The sequence below is a fragment of the Coenobita brevimanus genome, chromosome 23 (assembly GCF_032717465.1).
Source record: "Coenobita brevimanus isolate Jiangsu-jjx chromosome 23, ASM3271746v2, whole genome shotgun sequence".
NCBI lineage: Eukaryota > Metazoa > Arthropoda > Malacostraca > Decapoda > Coenobitidae > Coenobita > Coenobita brevimanus.
Window position 1 is genome coordinate 72,316,165 of NC_136976.1, and position 6,000 is coordinate 72,322,164.

Below are 6,000 nucleotides of genomic sequence, written 5' to 3' on the forward strand. Positions count from 1 at the left end.
TGCCACACAGTATTAAAGTTCCCTTTTCACCTATAAAGCCAAACTGCCTGTCCCCACAGTATAAAGTAACAGTTGTATGCCATAAGTAAATACACAATACATAATGAGGCACTTAGGTTCAAATTGGCCAATCATCAAAACTATGCTTTTGAGAAAATCAAATTGAAGTTTGTGTCTCTGTATCTTGATAATTAACAGAGGTACTGACATACAACTACATAAAAAAAAAAAAAAATGTATCCCTGCTTTAAGGACCTACACAGGTTTCATGAAAATTGCTTAGACAGGCACTTCCTCAATAGGCCCCAACGGAGGTGACTCCCCATCCTCATTTCTAAAATGCCAATTTTTGTTCAGTTTTAATTAAATTCTGTCCATTTGTTTAAACTGTCAAAGTATGTGTGTGCCAAATTTCATGTGCATGTGCCAAGAACAAATGTGTGGGCACAGCCCAAAGGCAGCATCATGAAAAGTGCTGTGTGTGTGCATGGAAAGGGGGGTGGGGGGTCACAAAGGCCTGAATGTAATGTGTACTGGATATTAAATAATCATTACATTGATATGCAAAAGCACTGAGAGGTGGACAAAAGCTATAGTGCGCTGGGAGAGCATACAGCTGGTATGAGGATGAACACAACACTAAGCATGTTCTCTTGGTTTTTTTTTTGTGATGGCCTTTAAGACTTCTGATTTGCTAGTGTTATGTCTATGTCATTGTTTTTCTAGTCACTGACTAGCTTAAATTGTATTATGTTATATGCATCACATCAAACTCGCACAGTGAATGGCCAGGGCCGTGTGAGATGGAGCGAGAAAGGGTGCCTGTGGACCGTTTTGGCTCTGGGTCCCGAGTGTACACAGCGGTGGCTCCAACTACATCATGTTATAAAGGCAAGATAATTGAAGATAGTGCTATGCCACACAGTAACGTTATGCTGTACAACAGTTTCAGGCTGGGAAAAGCTGCTGGTATGCATAAGACAAAATCACCATTTTGCCATACAGTACTGGCCACTCTGAATATAAGTACCTGAATATACAAATACTGTAATAATAAATACAGGTAATAAATAAAGTCACTGTTTTGGAAAACATCCATGACTTATAGTACCGGTAAGGACTGCTTGTATTCACACGAAAGAATCATGGAAACACTGTTTACTCAGATACGGTAATATGGCAGCTGCCCAACTTTAACCCTCTTCAGGAACGGAGATGGGACAATTGGAAAGATCATATTACATCTCTTGTAAAATCTGCTTCCATGAGATTAAGTGTGCTAAGCCGACTCCATTCTTCCTTTACCCCTGCACAACTGTTGACTCTATACAGTGGTTTTATCAGCCCCTCTGTGGAGAACAACTCTCATGTGTGGGGAGGCTCCCCACATACAGATCTTCTTAATAGGGTGGAGTCAAAGGCTTTTCATCTCATTAACTCTCCTCCTCTTACTGACTCCCTCCACCCTCCGTCTCTTTGCCGCACTGTTGCATCTTTATCTCTTTTCTATCGCTACTTTAATGGTCACTGCTCCTCTGAACTGTCTGCATGCATTCCTCCACCTCTACGACGGGCGCGTAGCACCCGTCTAGCAGCAAACTCTCATCCCTTTTCTGTCCAACTCTCTAATGCAAGAGTTAACCGTTACTCCCAGTCCTTCATTTATGCAACAGGTCAACTCTGGAACTGTCTCTCTCTGTCTGTATTTCCTGCTGCCTATGATCTCCAGTCTTTCAAACGCAGTGTGTCCAGGCATCTCGAAATGATTGGATCTTGAATTTGGCTCTCTATTGTATTTTGTTTTTCTCTTGGAGGGAACTGTTACTGCAGGCTCATGGCCTTTGGTTCCTTCTTTCTCGCATTAAAAAAAAAAAAGTTCAATGTAGTTACTGTATAATGCAAGGGGTGGGGCAGAGTGTGGAATGGAAGGATGGGGAGGGTTAAAGGAAGGATGGAAATAGTGGGGTTAGCATCCTTAATATACATCACCTATTCTGAAGTATTTTTCTATTTTACAATAAAGTTACCAAAAAGCCACAGTACAAAGCTATCAATAAAAGCGATTTGTTACTTCCCCTAATTCACTGTACAGTACCATTTACAAGGAAGAAATTGTAATACATGAATGCATCCCATACTAGTTAGCTACATGTTGCCTGTGTTGCAATTAATGCTACAAAATGTGAATTTAGCCTCTAACTCAAAATACAGTAAAACCTCACTATAACGGACTAATTGGGCCCCAAGCCATTTAAAAAAAAAAAAAAGTGAAATTCCGATTAAAGGGACATCCCGACTTCCCTCTGCTAACCCAGACTTTTTCCAATATATCAGGCACTAGTCTGGATTGCACCAATGGTTTTTAAACTGTTTTCACTACCACTGAAGTACTGTACTGTTTTATACATTCACTACAATAATCAAATGGTATAATATACTGTATACAATAATACTGTACTGTACACTGATAAATAGTGTGTCTTTTATTTACCTTATTGTGGTGAACATAGCTGAAGTGGTCAAGCTGTCCAGACTTCTGGCTTTATCATGCTTTCTCCAATACATAAGAATTTAGTTCAATAGCTCCTCAATTCTGATAAAAGCGAATTACGGTCTATTGAAGTCAGTAGCCTATATCAAGGTTTTACTGTATGTAGTTTCTACTGCTCTTCCTATAATACTGTATTAAAGGTCATAGAACAGATACAGCTGAAATGTTGGTATACTTCTAACTACAGAAACTGAAGGTGGTGATGGTGGTAATGATGATGTAAAATCCACGTGCTTCTCTGCTCTTGTCATTTACAACTTGAAATTAAGAATAATTTAAGTCCCTTCGTAAGACAACAGAAAATAAAGGTACAGTATTTATGTATGCATTAAAAAACTGAAGAGTTGTGTGGTCCAAGCAAGAACAGTGGATGGTGCTATGAAAGCCTTGATAAAATATAGCTGACTGACTATAAACTCCACATAAGAACTCCATGAAGGTGACTGTGTCCACATCAGTGCGTGTGAGGCTGGGACAGCATAAGTTTGAAAAGTCAAGGATGACAGCAGTTAAAATTGGTTTGTCAAAGAATATATATGGGTTGTGCAGGTTGAACAGGATAAGAGGTCTGTCACCTATGGTAAAAGGAAGTCTGTTCCTTGGAGGGTACAAGTGTGTATGGTATAATGGAATGGGCATACAGTATTGAAGGTATGGATATGAACAAAGTAGTCGTGAAGTGAGTATTGTATTTGCAAAGCAGTCTGAGGGTGGGAGGATACAATAAAAGCCTAAGATGACTGGATATGGTAAATTAATAAACGAGACACAGGGTTATGGAGGATGAGGGAGCAAAACAACTGAAGTATGTGTAAATAGACGATTCTTGAATAATGACACATGACAAGAGCTGCATACTTTTAAAACTTCAAATTCATCAAAGTGGCTCTGTCTTACAGGCAGTGGCAAAGCACATTGATGAAAAAAGAAAAAAAAGGATAATAACCTGAATAAAAGCTCACAGTGATTAAAATCATACTAACCCATATATATATTAAAATCTCATACAAAACCTCAAAGGGTTGCACTTCTACTGTGATAGCCTACCATCCACTCATCACTAACTTTCCAAATCTGAATCTATTCATGGTGGCTCCAACTTACTTTATCTGTTATCTACTGCCTCCTGTTACTTCAGCCTACTTCTCTCCCCCCCCCCAAGTTAGGCTAGCATGCACATGCACAGTGGCAAAGACAGAACAAAATGCATGAGAAGCCATGTGTTATTTATGAGTGCTATATCTTCATTATTAACTGACTTCCAACAGAAGTGTCATAAAAGAACTGGTGTCCATAAAGATGAGAGCTACCTACTAAACACCCCTCATTGTCAAAAAAAAAAAAAAAAAAAAAAAAAAAAAAAAAAAAGACTGAATATAGGTTGAAATAAGAATTTTACTCAAATTATACATTCTAAACTTGACACCAAATGGTACAAAATGGTTTATACAAGTAATAAAGGAATGAAAGCATATGGTACGCAACATCTGGTTTTCAAAGGTGTGGGGGATTGTAAACAAAAACTGCTTTTTAAAGGCTATTCATGAGTTACAGGATATAAAAACCATTGTTACTTTAAAATGCATAGAGAAAATAAAAGAAAAAAAAAAATCCCTTATGGGACTTGAAGATAAAAACTTAAAACTGCAAAATAGGGTGGTCTTAGGTTTCCTTGAAGATAATACAGCTAATTAAGTAGCTACTATGTTTTCAAAACAACCTACCATAGACAAATTCATTCACAGTAGCCTACTTCCTCATAAGGTTAACATATAGCATAGCCACAATTGGAATTCAAGTAATTTTAATTTTTTTTCTGTTTATAACTCACCATTTGCTGGCAATTTTCTTTTATGACACTTCCACCACAGATCAACTCCTTCCCGGCTTTGAGGTCATTACTAATCCCTGATCATTTGCAACAAGTGTCACAAAAGAATCAGCAAATGATGATATAAACAGAAAACACTTCATTATAAACAGAAAACACTTCATTCTACTTTAATTAAAGTTATGGTTTATTAAATATTATCACATAGTAACTACCTGAACATGACACTGATCTACATGGCTAAAATGCCACTGCCAAGCAAGAGACATAAAATTGCTGGAATAACTGGGTAATACAGGAATAACATACCTTAGGCAGACCACTATGAATGTATTGAAATGATGTCTGGAACCATGGACTGAACATGTTCACCGAGGTCATCTATGGCTATCAGACATCACTTTTGCCCTTAACCATGTTTCGTGTTTGACCTCAGCATTAGTCCTGTGACGAGGAAGTACCTCTACCAAAACAGTATAAACAGTGTGGGGCACCCAGTGTGGCAACTTCGCTATTAGCTACCATTTTCCCACACAAAAAGCACGGAAAGCAAGAAATGCGAATTTTAAACAAATCTGTACGATTTCTCCTAAGCACAAACTGGTCTGATCGTCACACCTATATATATTGCAAATTTCGTGGCCTGCACTACTCCACATTTACAGGGTATCAGCTGATAATGCAGGGTGAATCCTGTTCAATAATACCTTTCTGATCAGCAGTAACTTATGCCCTTACAACCCGGAACAACGATCGATCTTTTTGGTCAGGAAATGGTCAAATAGCTCTCACTCACATTAACAGCCCGCCGAGTGGCAGGGCAGACACGGTCCTCAGTGTCTGTCTACGACATAAGAGGCGTAGACATGGTGGGTGGTGCGAGGGTGGGGCAGAGAGGGGTGAAATATATGGTGGCTGCGATATGTTGTTTACTCTCTGCCAGCAACATGGCGGGAGACAGACCGCCAAACCCGGCCGAACGCTTCCTTCATTCGCCACACTAATCATCTACTTTTTCCGTTTCATTGGACTGTACTATTATATGAGATGATCGCTTCGATTTGAATAATACTGTGAAAGCAATAACGATTATACAGAATATTAATTCAGTGCCATGCAGGTAGTGTCATGAATTACATCTGAAGGGCGAGTGCGCGGCTTCCCATTTTCAATATGCGAAGACATCACAGAAGAACAAAGGGAACATGCTGGCAAATCTCCATTAACTGACTGCAAATGGAAGACACTCCTAGACACTTTTCATTAGGTTTTCAGTTTACACATACTTGCTATATCACCTTTAGACCCACCATTAGGCGATTTATTTATTTATTTTTTTTTACTATGGTTTCCAGACTGAAAGACATACCCCTAAGGAGTCGCGACCCTTTGCAGGACGACCCCTCACCCCCGAAACGTCCATGAGGTTGACACAGGCTCCTATACCCACCTTGCCTGTGTCCAAACAGGGGACTCAGGGGAGTGTCATTCCAGTGCTGGAGAGCGACGTCTTCATTTGATGGCACTGACATAATCAGGCAGTGACCTGCCCAATTAGACAAACGTCCTCACTTCATTGTCCCCCGAAAAGGGGTTGGTGGATTGTAAAGTTAGAACA

At 39.4% G+C, this 6,000-nt stretch overlaps 1 protein-coding gene across 1 annotated transcript in view; it reads right to left on the bottom strand.

Moving 5' to 3' along the window:
* The window catches only part of LOC145393029 (uncharacterized), a 60,404-nt gene extending 55,095 nt beyond the window's left edge, over positions 1–5,309 (bottom strand). Inside the window, exon 1 of the mRNA XM_080267353.1 lies at positions 5,179–5,309. The gene's annotated coding sequence lies outside the window, so the exon portion shown is untranslated. The remainder of the gene's footprint in view (positions 1–5,178) is intronic.
* Between the last annotated feature and the right edge of the window lie 691 nt (positions 5,310–6,000).